General features: G+C 33.9%; 1 pseudogene; it reads right to left on the bottom strand.

Annotated features, from left to right (window-relative positions):
* Positions 1-2,661: 2,661 nt before the first annotated feature.
* Positions 2,662-5,521, bottom strand: LOC114397279 (annotated as a pseudogene).
* Between the last annotated feature and the right edge of the window lie 10,614 nt (positions 5,522-16,135).

The raw sequence follows: 16,135 nt of genomic DNA, 5'->3' as shown, positions 1-16,135 counted from the left end.
CCATGCCAGCTTTTAAGGGCAGGGTTTCACAAAAATATTTCCATCCATCTCCAATTTTAAGTTTCTTTCTCTAGTGATTGAACACAAGCCGACATTCTACAATGTCCTCCAAATGCAAATGAGTCCAGCTTTTGTCTTTAAGAAAATAATACATGGTGCTTGGAATGTCCTGATATTAAGAATAATGTTATGTTAGCAATTTATGAAATTTAAAACTTGGAAGATAAAGAATTACTAACAACTAAATTGGAAAGTTGCTTACGAGGCTACTGTAGGTAACTTTGTGCGAAGTGAGATACACCTTGAAAGTGACAGAATTTGGAACTTGATGACATAATGAGTGTCATCTTGGGAATGATTTTGGTAGGCTACTGCTCTTGAATATGGTGAAAAATAATACACTCTTACCATAATGAGTTAACGACACTTGATGATCTCCGGTCAAGTGATAAAAATCTCTTAGTGTTGTCCACCCTGCTACAATGGCTAGTTTGTCCAAATCTTGGTTGTAGACAACGGTATGGAAATTTTCATCCTTGTCAATGAAATGTCATAAGCAATCAAGTACGTCTTTCCACCTCACAGTAAATGACAAACTAACTTCACCATAAATCTACATTTGATATAACAAAATAAGGTTGGTTAGTTACACAAAATAACAGAATAATGATATGTTAATTAAATCAAAATGAAGATGACCTGGTCCTTGGCGTTAATGGTGTTTAAAATAGTATTTGGAGGAACCGCGACCTTCAGCATGATCTTAGCCATTTCGCAACATTGTTCGTGCTCTTCATTTGTTAATTCTGACATAATTAACATTCAAACATGATATAACAAAATTGGCATTCAATTAGCAGTCATGATAAACATCAATTCATTCTTAGCAATTGGCAGAATTATTAATCTATTAACTCGACATATATTCGAAAGAAATCATTCTTAGCAATTGCCAAAGCTAACTAACTATAGACATGTCACATGTGTAAATAAACATATCAATATGAAAGGTAAACATTCTTACTAGGCAGAGTCACAAGAACCATTTTCAGTTCCTCGTTGAGGGTGCTTAACCGTGATGGCGGTGGAGCAGAGCCTGACATTCTGAAATATATTTAAAATTTTGGTCAGCAATCCGTAAGGTCCGTAAGGTGTCTATACTATATTATTTTCAATTAAAAAAATTATAAAAAAAAAACCATACGGATCGTATGGTTCATACACTAAAAAATAACTACACTAAATTCTTTTAACAAAATCACAAAAAATAAAAATAATTAAAAGAATAACTACAAATTTTTTTAACAAACATAAGACTATTTTAAAAAAATACCATACGGATCAGGTTCATACGGATTGTCAATCTGTATGAACCATCCGGATCACTAACACTAATTAAAAAAAAATACCATACGGATCACTAATTTGTATGGCCAAAACATTGACACGTTTTTTGTCCTAGCAATATAATCTAATGTTTGTTTTTCAAATCTAATCTAATCTTACTAATAACTAACATAAATATTTCATACATAATGTTTGTTTTTCATACATAAAATTAATAATAAATAAATCATACATAAAATCAATAATAAACAAATAAATCAGAAACTAATAAAATCAATACTAAACAATTTATAAAATAATTCACATTTAGATATTTTCAATTAAAAATAATTCCTAATTTTTTGTTTAAAATAAAAACAATTTGTTTAAAAAAAATCACATAATCCGTATGGCTCATACGGATTGCCAATCCGCATGGACCATACAGATTGGCAATCTGTATGGGTTTTTTCACACACCACACCCACATGCAACAGAAGAAAAACCATATGTGCCATCATTCAAAACCATATGGAGAAGAAGAAGAAGAACGCAATGAAGAACAAGAAGCAGCAACAACCATACAAACGTGCCATCATTCAAACAACAAGTCAAGAAATTAAACAAGTCAACAATTGACTTACCTCGAAGGAGAAGCCACGCACAAGAAGAAGAAGCAGCAACGCACGAAGAGGAAGAAGAACCACGAACAAAAGAACTTGACAGAAGAATAAACAACATGAACGAGAAGAGGAAGGAGGAACGAAGAAGAACAAAGAAGAAGCAAGAAGCCGAAGAGGAAGGAGGAAGCTAAAGAGGAGGAGTAGAGAATAGTGACTCGTACGGATGAGTTACTATTTATTTTTATATGATAGGGTGAAGGGCATTTTAGCCCTTTCACCCGAGTTACTGGATGCCCCAGCAAAAACACTGGGTGCCCCAAGCAACTCCCAAATACTTCTCTTGTCACTCAAATTGGTGGTCACATGTCCAGTGTTAAAATGCATGTGCCATGTTCCAATAAGGACATCAGTTTGCAATTGTAATAACAACTATTATTAGCACTGTATTTTCTATAAGAACCAAAGTCTCATGATACAGACAGTTATCAAATTTGTCCCCATGAAAACTTATTATTATTATTATTTTACCAAACCATGAAATCGAAAACACTCAGAAATAAAGTAGGATGGAATTGCAAACAATTACACTTGATAGCATGAAAGAAAGAAAATCTACTGATAATGCACTGATTAGTAGACATGAATTTTTCTCATATGGTTCAATCCTAAATGTGGACAAGAAGGATTTTTCCCATGACAAAAACATTCAAAATCAAAAACCAGTATTGATATGGGAAAAGAAAGCCTTAAAGTCCTTTGTTGCTGAACATGCTCCCTCAGATTTTGATGCCAAGTCAAAATGCCTTGAATTTAGCCTCCTCATAATTTAGTGCCTTATAAACCAATTGAATGAAGGGGCATCAAAATCTCAAAGTTGAGCAAGAAATAAAAAATGCTGGATTTTTTTCTTAAGTGGGGAAGGTGGATTTTTTTTCCATACAAAGTTAATAATAAAAAATAAGATACCTGAATGTAGGCTTCTGCAACATCAGCTCTAGGTATGGTTTTGGTTTCAGTCTTGAGAAGCTCATCATCCTTCCCTACAATCAGTTCTCTAAGACCTCCTTCTTTGTTTTCAAAACCACCATACCTGACTCAATATAGAAAGTAGGAAAAGATGAAGAAGAAAAGCTCATCATGATCATTAATAAAACCCTTGTCCCAAGACTGTTACTCTCATTAGCAATATGAATATTGAAAACATGTTCCGTCTAAATAAAATATATTTAAGACAAGTAAGCATGTAATTAAGTGTAAATATGCATAAAGCCAGAAGCAATTACATCTATACTTCTATTATGTCTTACTTTGGAAAACTGTTTTTAAAAAAATATGCGAATTGAACACTTATAAATAAAAATTCCAGATTTTACAATTAAACCTATCAACATTTCCCTTCTTTTCCAGAAACCAACACCAAAAAATCTAAAAGTCCTCTGCATAAAAAACCAGGTATCAAGTTAAGATTATAGTGTTGATTGAAAGTGTTACTAGTGTAGCTTAGGTAATGCGGACTAAAAGTATCAACATTTTATTTAAACTACAACTCCAAGGAAACGATCAGGCAGTCTAAATTTAAGACATTATTACATTAAAAAACAGAATTGGTGTATTCTAGGAAGAAGAAGCTTAGGAATGCTATATGTCTCAATTTGGACAAGAATTGATGTACCTTATAATTGTATATGGGATGCTAGAATCAGCTAGATATTGCTCCGCCTTCCTTTTCCAAGTATGCAATCAATATCAAAACAACATTCTTCCAATCAAGGGAGGAATAATGGAAGAATGCAAAGGAAATAAAAAATACTATCCATTTACCAAACTTGCAAGCTCTTAACAAATAAAAGCAAGCCAAGAATTTAATTTTATGGAAGGAGGTAGTTTTGTAGTAAAGAAGAAAACATTACTAACCAATATATACCCTTTCAACATTCTGTTCACTGGATGGTTAACGTTCGTTCCACCCATAGACTCTACCAACACAATCTGCTTCACTTCGTCCACCATAGCTACTCATATATATACAAAATAAATTCATTATTGCACGCAATTGTAAGTTTGCATTACAATCTATGATCAATGGAAAGAAGACATAGATTCTCACCAGCATCTATTTGATTTTTCTACCCAATCTAGTCAACCTAATATGTAAAAAACACTAAAATATGAATAAAAAAGAGATAAATGTAAAAAAAAATATTGTTCACGTCAGAGAACACACTAGCCGAAGACCCCTAAAGTTTAGTGTGAACCCAGGGGTCTAGTGAGCTCAATAACCCAGTAGTTATCGGCTTGTAAACAAGCCACACACTAGTGCAATGCTTATGGACATATTTCTTCATATGGGGCCAATAGAACTTTTCTTTGAGTAAGACAAGGGTCTTGTCTATCCCAAAGTGGCCCATGAGCTCACCCTCATGGCTCTCTTTCACAAGTAATTTCCTTATGATGGATCTTTGGGATACGCAAAGCTTTCCCTCTTTGAACAAATACCCCTCAGTCAAATAGAATCCATCTTGGGCCTTTTGCCCACAACTCTCATAAATGGGAGAGAAATGTTCATCTAAAGCATACAATTCCCTAATGTTATCAAATCCTAAAATTTGAGCTCCTAGGGAGAAAAACAATGTGTGCCTCCTAGAGAGGGCATCAGCTACCACATTTGTTTTTCCCTTTTTCTATTTGATAACATATGGAAATTTCTCTAGGTACTCTACCCATTTTGCATGCCTTTTGTTTAACTTTCTTTGCCCTCTAATGTACTTAAGTGATTCATGATCACTATGAATGACAAATTCCTTGGAAACAAGGTAATGTTCCCAAGTTTGGAGGGCTCTTATTAAGGCATAAAGCTCTTTATCATAGGTGGGATAGTTGAGGGTGGCACCATGAAGTTTTTCACTAAAATAAGCAATAGGGTGCCCACCTTGCAACAATAAAGCTCTCACACCCACTCCAGAGGCATCATATTCTATCTCAAAAGTTTTAGAAAAGTCAGGAAAAGCTAGAACATGTGCCTTGGTGAGCTTTTATTTGAGCAAAACAAAGTCTTGATCTTGTCTTTTACCCCAAGTGAATGCCACATTCTTCTTCACCAGCTCATTGAGAGATGGGGCAAGTGTAGAGAAATTACAAACAAACCTTTTGTAGAAGCTTGCTAACCCAAGGAAGCTCCAAATATTTGCTACACTTTTTGGGGTGGGCTATTCTTGGATGGCCTTGATTTTCTCAGGATCCACTTGGATCCCATTTCTACCAACTACAAATCATAAGAAAACTATATTATCTACACAAAATGTACACTTCTCTATATTGGCATAGAAAGTGTTTTTCCTAAGAATTGAAAGAACTTGCCTTAGATGTCCTAAGTGATCAGCTAGGCTCCTACTATAAACTAAAATATCATCAAAATAAACAACTACAAATCTACTTATGAAATTTCTTAAGACATGATGCATAAGCCTCACAAAGGTGCTTGGTGCATCAGTGAGTCCAAAAGGCATAACTAGCCATTCATACAAACCAAACTTTGTCTTGAAAGTGGTTTTCAACTCATCACCCTCTTTCATCCTAATTTGGTGATAACCACTTCTAAGATCAATTTTTGAAAAGATATTGGCACCATGCAACTCATCAAGCAAATCATCAAGTCTAGGAATGGGGTGTCTATACTTTACAGTAATGTTGTTGATGGCCCTACAATCTATACACATTCTCTACTTACCATCCATTTTGGGCACCAACAACACAAGGGCTTAGGCTCTCTTGGACCCAACCCTTCTCCAACAATTCCTTAACCTGAGACTCTATCTCCTTAGTCTCCTGAGGGTTAGTCCTATAGGTTGGCCGATTAGGAAGGCTTGCTCCTGGGACTAAGTCTATTTGGTGTTATATTCCCCTAAGAGTAGGTAGCCCAGGGGGTATCTCTTTGGGAAATATATCACCAAATTCATGTAAGAGTTCTAGGACCTTTAGGGGTAAGGTCTCAAGTGTAGGAATTGTGGCAGTGCTAAGGGAGGTTTTCCTTTATAGGAGAAGGTAGAAGGATTTTTTAAGAAAGAGTGCTCTTTTGATATCTCCTTTTATTGCAAAATGATTTTCCTTCTTAACAATCTCCTTGGAGGAATCCTTTTCCTCTTTTTCCTTCCCTTGGCCTTTGAAGACAAGGCCTTACTATCCTTCTTTTTCTTTTGTTTTTCTAGTTTTTCTTCCTCATCCCTCTTATCTTTCATAGTTAGTTTATCTTTGGCCACCTGTGAAAGTGTTTGAGGATGCAACACAAACTTTGTTCCAAGGTGGGTGAGGGTTATCTCATTAGTTAGGCCATTATAGACGATCTTCTTACCTAAGAGAAAGTGCCCTGCCTCCATAGGAACTACATCACAAATGACTTGATCCTTATATGTTCCAATTGAGAAGGGCACTTTCACTTGTTGATTGACTATCATCTCCCCTTGGTTATTGAGCCATTGAAGTTTATAAGGCTTTGGATGGGGAGTGATAGCAAGGCTCAACTTAGAGACTAATCTTATGCTGCAACAATTGCAATATGAACCACTATCTACAATGAGAGAGCATGTGTTATAAAAAATTTTACACCTTGTGTGAAAAATATTCTCTCTTTGAGATTGGGTCAAGTCACAAGATAGGCCTCCTAGAAGCCTTCTGACCATTAAAAGGTCCCATTCTTCTTGAGGCTAGATTTCTTCACTAGATTCTTCCCCTTTTGCTTTTTCACTTTCACTAGGGAAGGTGAAGTAGTAGCCTCATCTTGGCTACTATAAATGTCTTGGCCCCTCATAATCATGGTTTTCTTGGTGGGGAATTGAAAAGCAATGTGTCCTCTTCCAAGACATTTAAAGCACTTTATAGAGCTAGTCTTCTCTTGCATACTAGCCTTAAGGAGTTACTTTTCTATTGTCTTCCCCTTATCATCTTTGGGCTTAGAAGGTGCAGCCCCTAAGATGCCTTGACCTTGGTCTTTCTTTGGATAACAGTGAGAGCCATTAGATTTTGAAGTAGGCTTCCTTTTAAGTTGTTGCTCTACCCTTAGCAAAGTTGGACTAGGTCATCTAGGTCCCTATATGGAAGGAGCTCAACCATGTCCCTCACTTCCATATTAAGTCCACTAAGGAACCTAACAATACTTGTTCTTTCTGCCTCCCTAAGCCCAACTCTCAAAAGGAGTAGTTCCATTTGTTGCCTATACTCTTCAACACTCATACTCCCTTATCTAAGCCTTTGGAGCTTGTCCATAAACTCCCTTTCATAGTAGGAGGGGATGTGCCTCTTCCTAAGGGTACTTTTCAAGTCATTCCAATACTCTACTGGAGGATCCTCATGAATCATTTTTTCCCTAACAAGGGAAGTCCACCAATAGAGGGCATACCCTTGGAAGCTAAGGGTAGCCAAAGAAACCTTCCTTTCCTCACTCGTATTATAGCAAGCAAAGAGTTTCTCAACCTTTATTTCTCAATCTAAATAAGCCTCTACATTGTCCTTCCCATGGAAGTATGAGAGGTTAATGTTAGCCTCTTGAGGCTTTCTTTCCTTTTCTCTCCTATGGGAGTGAGATCTAGGATGTGACCTATTCCTTCCTCCTAATAGTCACTAGGTTTTTCACTTAGGCTATTGTAGGAGTCATGACTACTATAGGAGGCATGTATTTCTTTTCTTAACTCTTTTAGTATTTTCCTTCTTTCTTCTTCCCTTATTTCTTCTTCCCAATTCAATCACCAAAACTCAAATTCACAATAGACACAATCATAAGGAAACCTATAAGTTCAAGAAAAGGTTCACAATCAAAGACTCTCTAAGAATTATGCATGAACATGTTAAGGACTAATTAACATGCAAGATTTGACTCAAATCAAATAATAGGCTAAAAAAATTTCATACACTCATGAATAAATGAGTTAGACAAAGAAACAGGAAAAATAAAATTTAGCACAACGTAAGGAGTCTTATGTGACAAGTTTCATGACTAGACAAGACTTCTATGACAAAACTACAATAGGTGAACATGTCACTCTACATTTTTGAGGTTTTCTTCTACTTTAATGTTTTTATAATAATTTTATGGTTTAGGTTTCAGCCACACAAAAATAGCAACACAAAACTCAAAGGAACCTAAACTTAACACAATTCATGGTTCAAGAACAAGAACAAGAAATTTGAACCATAGAAAAATCAAATCTAGCTTCTATAGCAAGTTTAATCAGTGGAAATTCTAAAAAATCATGTTAACAACATTCATCCCAAGACATGTGAGGAGATACATGGAGAAAAATGAAGAAACAACAATGGAGGAAAAGGTAAAGTTGAAAATTAATGGAGGTTTAAGGAGCACCTACTTGAAGCTCTAGTGCTTTGATTACCACTTGATGGAAGCTTGCTTGAGAAGTTTCTATAGGGGCTGGATCTTTGAGCTTCAATAAGGTCCTCCAATGGTGATTTTCAACCATGGAGTTGCAGCAGAAGATAAAGGAGAAGAGGTGAGAGGAGGCGTCATCCACTAGAAAATAAGCCATGGAAGGAGAAGCTTCACCACCAAGAGAGTGCCTTGGATAAAAAGCTTAGAGAGAAAGCTTCAATGGAGGAAGAGAATAAGAGAGAGGAGGGCATGGAAATTGAAGGAGAAGAGGGAGAAAAGTTTGAACTTTGAAGTGTATCTCACAAGTTTCTCATTCATCAAAGTTATGACAAGTGTTACACATGTTTCTATTTATAGTCTAGCACATGGGAAGCTTCCTTGAGAAGCAAGGAAGGTAGCTTCCTTGGGAAGCTAGAGGAAGAAATCTTCTTTGGGAAGCTAAAGGAAGAAAGCTTCCTTGAGAAGCTAGAAGGGGGCTACTCACACCCCTCCAATTGCTAAGCTCACCCCATGCCAAAATACATGAAAATATAATGGGAAGCTTCCTTGAGAAGCAAGGAAGGTAGCTTCCATGAAAAGCTAGAGGGGGGCTACTCACACCCTTCCGATAGCTAAGCTCACTCCCATGTCAAAATACATAAAAAAAACAAAAAAGTCTCTACCACAAAGACTACTCAAAATGCCCTGAAATACAAGGCTAAAACCCTATACTACTAGGGTACCCTTAACTTGTACCCTTAATTTGTAGGGTACCCTACAAACCTAAAATGGACAAAATACAAGGCCCAAAAGAAGGAAAACCTATTCTTATATTTACAAAGAAAAGTGGACCCAACCTTGACCCATGGGCTCAAAAATCTACCCTGAGGTTCATGAGAACCCTAGGGCCTTCTTCAACAGCTCTAGCCCAATCCTCTTGGAGTCTCTTGCTCATGGCTCTGGTGACTGGTCCATTCCTAGGAAGGATTGCATCAAAATGGCATGCAATGAGCACTAAAAAATGGCTTTTGGACTCTTATATAACTACAATTGGATTTTTAGGTGTTGTATGTCATTTAGGGTTTTCCTTGCATTATAATGGTATTTTCAAGTATCCTTATAACTCTTCTTATAATTCTGAAGCTTGATCTAGTTATTGAATGAGCTTATCATTGACAAGGTGAAATAAGCAGGCCATAAATGATATGCGGCAAAAAACTTAGTCATTTGTCCTTAGCAAATTTCTCATGTTGCTTGTTATTTAATTAGCACCCTACTTATTTCCCCCTAGTACATGATAAGTTCATTCTCTTTTTAATCACAATCCTCACATGCAGAACAAAAAAAAAAATACTTCACCATACCAAACAACTAATTAATGTAACTCCAATTAAAACATACACACTACACAACAATCACAAGATAAATAAATCCTATATAATAAAACACAAAACTAAGTCAAATCATATAACCAAACATAAGATTGAATCACACACATATAATGAAACATAAAATTTACTCTTGGATCTTGTAACCTGACCCTCAACTTCAGTAAAGTGAAGGCTTATAGAAATATCACATTTGCAAATAATTGGTTCAAAACCAATATTGATGTCAACGCACAAAAATGGATGCAGTTGCTAATTTGTACCTAAAGCAACACCCAAACATGTGAGACAAGGGTTTGTGAAGAAAGAATAAAAATCCTAAGCATTAGCAAAAGCAATTTTAAGGACATCATACTTGACTTCAACAAGGGCTAAGATTTGTCCTCGTTGTTAGTGCTTGTTGTCATCATCAATACTTGGTGAGGGTTTAGGTTCATAAAGGTAGTAGTGTTAAGGGTTTGGGTTAATAAAAGTAGTGATCATGGGTTTGGGTTCATGGTGGTGATAAGTTTGTTGTGGGGGGAATGGGCTTGTGATGGCAGCAAAGCTATAAGGGGAGTTTGGGTTTATGGTGGCAACGAGGTCGTGGTAGGGGTTTGGGTTGGTAAGGGCGGCGATGGAGGTCATGTATGTTCGCTTATTTTTTATGTTGTTTGATGTTGAAACACTCTATTATGTTATTTATCTAATGACATGATGACTATTCTCGTAGGAGCATATAGGCACATCAAGACTTTCGTAGATGTGTAGCATTGAGCTCCTCTATACCATCAATGAGAGTGGTAGAGTTGGATGAACTTTAGGCCAAAAGGTGAGCCAAGTTCATTTTCATGGTCACTTGGTGACGGTGTACTTACCCCGAGGCATTATAGTATCCTTGAAGCTAGTTACAGTACATTTTTCGTACAACAAGTTTGTAGGACCCCTACGTGTTGGTCCCCTCATTCACCCTCCACCTACCTAACTTTTGTTGTTGCTTGTCATTTATTGTCCTACTTTCTTCCACATTGTTCATGATAATCTCATTGAAGAAAAATGATCAATCTTTAGTGGCCTAGAAAGAGTTGGGAGGAATCATTAAAAGAACCTTGTAACATGAGAAAGGGCATAAATGATAAGTAACACATAAAAAAACAATTTTAGCACTTGTCATATTTTGCATGTTTATAGTGTATCATTTAACAATCACAAGTCGACTTTTATCTGATTGTTAAGTAGAATGATAATGAATTCAAAATTGTGAACTTATTTAAGTGATAGAAATGATGTTACTAATCATTAAGGTGATATGCATGTCAACACTTTGACCAAGCGCCTTCATGTAAACTAACTTTAATTGGCACTAACATCATTTTCTATAACTTGATAACTTCACAAATCTTCATGTAAACCCTTATTGATTTTAATCTTACCAATTTATGTACTGTTGTTGGGGAATTGTTAAGAAACAAAGATATGACTTTAATTTTATAACATCAAATTTATGAGGAATGCTATTTCTTTCTTTTATTTTCTACAAATTAAACTTGTAAATTAAAAAGCGCAAGAAGTGTTTGACAAAAATACAAAAAGCAAGGATCACCCAATACACCAAAAAAATGATTATACAAATATCACATCCCAAGACTAAACAAGATTCTACCCCCGAGGAATGTTATTTCTACCTCTAGTATATTAACAGCTGATATGTTACACGAGAGATGTAAAGGAAAAGGTTCAAGAATGGAATCAATTGCTTGCCTTGGATTATGGTTTAGAGAATTGGAGAGGCAGAACACATATTTGCAATACAAGCTATTTTTTCGTTTTTTGTGTAGTATGTTTATCATTTTATAAGCTTTGTGTTTGATTTGATCATTATATGCATTACTTGTGCATGTGAAGACTCTCTTGTATTACTTATTAATAATAGTGGAATTTCTTTTTTGGTCTAGATGACGTGTGGTTTTTGCCCCTTGTTTTGAGGGGGTTTTCATGTTAAAATTTTATCCCTCTTTTGTTTTATAATTTTGTTGTTTATAAATTCTAACTTGTAATTTATGTACATATATGAACCTAAAACTAACAACATATAGGTTATCCCATAATGCATAAAAAAAATATATAATTACAGATATAAAATTTGGGACGAATACAAAGCAGAATTCCAAGTTTAAAAAACTACATTATACATTTGTTTAGACTTTAACTAATGTAGAACATCACGTTCTACATCGATTTACAACAAAATCATTGTAGGAATGCACACTTTCAACATCGATTATGGTAATAGCCGATGTAGAAAGTATCTTTGGGTATAAAGATAACCAATGTTGAATACATATACATTTAACATCGTGTTGAACAATATCAACTCCAAAACAAATTTAGTATATGTTCCATAATCGATATAAAATGGCTTCATTGTAGTAGTGCAAGTCTAATGAATACATCTACTTGAAAAATAAATAAGCATCTCATTAATAGATTTTACCGTAAATTAATTATACAAAAAGAAATTAACAATAGTATGCCTGAATTAAGTCAATTTTTTATATATAGAATAAAAAAACAATTATTTATTTCTTTTATAAAGGACCAAAGTGTAAAATTTAAGTATTTACTTTTTTAAAACTTATTTATAAATTATCTATTTATTCTTATATTATAAACTAAATAAAACACAACTTAGAGAGTGATTCTCTTACTCTCATCATTATCTTGATTAGAAATTTTCAATAACATTATTTTACTCTTCTTTTTATATCATAATTTAAATTATTTATTACAATATAAAAATATAATTCATATATTCAAAAAAAAATATTTATTACAAATTATAACCATATAAAATAAATATTTATTTATTACTATGCAAAAATTAGAAAACTAGTTAATCTAATTTTTATATATTTTAATGAAAATAACATACATGTATTATCATTGATTTTAAATGTTTTATATTATCATCTAATTTAAAATCATTCTTATAACTTTTAGTTATTACATATTAAAGATAAAAAAAATTAGCAACCCTTTATATATATATATATATATATATATATATATATATATATATATATATATAAACAATAAAAACATATATTATTAATTATTCTTTTTTTTTACATCATTCATTCTTAATTCTTAATTTAATACATAAAAATGTTACAAAAACAAAACCAAAACCAAAATTGCATACATGGTGAAGTCATTGTCTGGGATAAGGTAAACAGATAAGAAAATCTAATGAAACCAAACGCAAAAAAAAGCATCATCTCAAAGTCTCAAACCCACATTTAAGCGCAACGAAAACTGAGGCACCGGACAACTTCCCCAACAACAGTGTTTGGTGTCTCTCAGCTGCTGCGATCGTGACACCGATCAATAACACAACATCGCTGAAAAAGTTGAAACGTCTCATCCTTCATTCGTTGAGTTTGAAAACTCTCTTTTTTGCATTCTTTTATTTCTTGTCTCACCCGCGACACCATGAAAGTGTGTAAACTACTATTACTACTACTTTGATGGGTATGGCAACACGTGTCCCCTTTGTTGTGTGCATTGCCACCACTTCCCCCAACTACTGCCATAAATACTACGCGGTGGCACCTGTTGGAATTTTAAAGGATCCTTAAAAAATACCAATACCAGGAACACATTACGTTAGATTATCAAGAAGAGTTTTAGGAATACCTGGATTCATAATGATTGATAAAAAAAATGTAGCAGAATTTGAACCCGTAGGTGATTTCTGATTTATGTACTCTTCTTAGGATCTATTATGGAACAGATAACTGGCTAACAGCGTAACTGGTGGCTTCATGGTTCTTCCTCCACTGGAACCTCTTTATTCCTTAATAGGACATTCGTAACTCTTCAGATGGAGAGAAGAAAAACTATATGTGACGGCTCGGTATATTGAGGACCATAGTCTTCTTATAGCGTATTAACCTAATAGGGTTCCCATTATCCCCTAATGGACCAAAACTGACATCTGCTCATTTAAGTCCATATCCTCTGATTTAGTTGTCTAACGGGCTCACTTAATTTGATCACATAAAATAAAACTCACTAATGATAAATAGCTAATATAATTGTCTTATAATATTAGTCTACATTAATTATTGGAGTAGAAGATTCCAACAATCTCTCACTTGGGCTACATATTGTAACAATTATATCAAATATCCTTAAGCGCGCATTTGTATGTTATTTACCTTTAGACTTCCACATTAACAACCTAGTCCATCTCATATATCAATAATGAAATCATTGTGGTTTTCATCACTACAACAAATGTAACTAGACCCCAATGACCACCATATTAGTACAGTTAATGACATAGGTCAATATGGATAAGTAGCATGAAAATTACATGCAATGTGATCTTAATCATGCCTATTTCCAACTGGTCCAAACTTTATTCTTTATAGAGATCAATCCAAACACAACATAAATATTGCAAACAAAACAAGCTTATAATGAAATGATAAACTTCAACTTTATTTCTGTAAAAAATTTAAACAACAAAATGTTTGTAAACCGCAAGATATAATACATAAGTAAGACTCCCACTAAACTAAGGTATTATTAGGAATTACACCCATATGAGCAATGTGCTCAGGAAAAACTTTAAGTGTCATACTTTTAGTAAATGGATCAACTAGCATGGAATGAGTTACTATATGTTCTATACAAACCTGTATTTTCTAAATTCTTTATTTTAACAACCAAATACTTTATGTCAACAAACTTTTACTTGGTTGAATCCTTAATAATATCGCTAAGATATTGTCCCAATAAACACCTGATGGTTACTTAATGTTGGTGACAACAGGCAAGCCAGTTACAATAATTTAGCAATCATAAATTATAGTATGATGTCTCATAGCAAAATATTAACTCCACCAACACGGTTAAATGTGGATCCTTATGTGGAGTGATTGCTATTAAGACATTCCGAAAAAATCAAAGTCAGGATACCCAATGATCTCTATACTTCTAGACTTTTGATATGAAAACATGTAGTTTTTTGTTCTCTACAATTAACGCATAATGCGCTTTACTATTTTCTAGTGTTGCATACCAAGATTACTCATATATCACCTTAAGACTCCCACAAAAAATTATTTTAGGACAATAAAAAAAATAAACTTAAGCATACATGACAAATTGTATTATAACTATTTTGCAACAATAAGTCGTATGATGATAGTAAAATGTCATCAACATATAATACCAAAATAATAAATTTACTCCCACTGAAATTTTAGCACACACAATCATCAACCAAATTTACCTCAACACTATAAGAGATAATCTTGATGAATTTTGTAATACCATAGATGAGAGACTTGTTTAAAAGTATAAATGAATTTCTTTAGTTTGCATACCATAGACTTTAGATCATCTTAAACGAGGTTTTATGGTTGTTGTGTATAAATTATTTCATCAATGTTTCCATTTAGAAACGTAATCTTTACATCCATCTATGCAAAAAAATTGTCAAAATGATCTACAATGTCATTATAGTCCTAACAAAGTCTTTCTAAAAAATCAGAGAGAAAGTCTCTTTGTGATCAATGTCTTCCTTCTTGTAAAACTTTTGGCGACAAGACAATCTTTATATATCTCAAAAATATCTATTGAATCCCTTTCAACTATAGATATTTATCTAAAACTTATGGGTTTCACACTTTCAAGCAATTTGACAATATCTCAAATGTCATGTTCAACCATCGGTTTTGTTACATCATTTATGACATCAATCCACTTGAGAGTTAGAGCACAACATGATTTCACTAAGGTCAATTAGACCTTCTTAGTCAACCTAATGTCATATTCATGTTCTTAAAAAAATATGACATAATCATATCAGATTACATTTTTCCTTTCTCTAGTGGATCTTCTTAATGACACTTCTTGAGGTTATTGAGTTTGAACTTTAGGTGGTGCTTGAGAGCGAATCTTAGTGTTGTCTTGTCTTTTAATAATGTTAGGAGTAACATCATTATTTAATTACCATATTCATTTCTTGAACAATGGTAAGTACAAAGGCTTATCTATTGTCAATAATAGATTATTCTTTAAAGACAAAACTCCTTATGTTTCCTTCACCTTCAAACTCAATTTGCTCAAGGAGTCTGGCATGTCTCAAACATGATCTTAAAGTGGGATTGTAAAACTTATACATGCAAGAGCTTTAAATGTAACAAAAAAAATTATAACTAATTATCTTTAAGTCCAACTTACCTTTATGCAGCCTATAAGACATTGCTTCGACTCAACATCCCTAAATGTGTATATGCCTAATGTTGGAATTTCCCCGACTCATACCTATAGGGTAGTGACTACTTTAATTGGTACCCTAAAAGGATATAAATTGCATTCTTTAATGTCTTTTCTCAAAGCGACTTTGGTAGAGAAGAATTAAACTTCTTACCATATATGTATAAGTCTAG

The sequence above is a fragment of the Glycine soja genome, chromosome 18, assembly GCF_004193775.1.
Source record: "Glycine soja cultivar W05 chromosome 18, ASM419377v2, whole genome shotgun sequence".
NCBI classification, from domain to species: domain Eukaryota; kingdom Viridiplantae; phylum Streptophyta; class Magnoliopsida; order Fabales; family Fabaceae; genus Glycine; species Glycine soja.
This window is presented reverse-complemented; position numbering and strand designations above follow the sequence as displayed.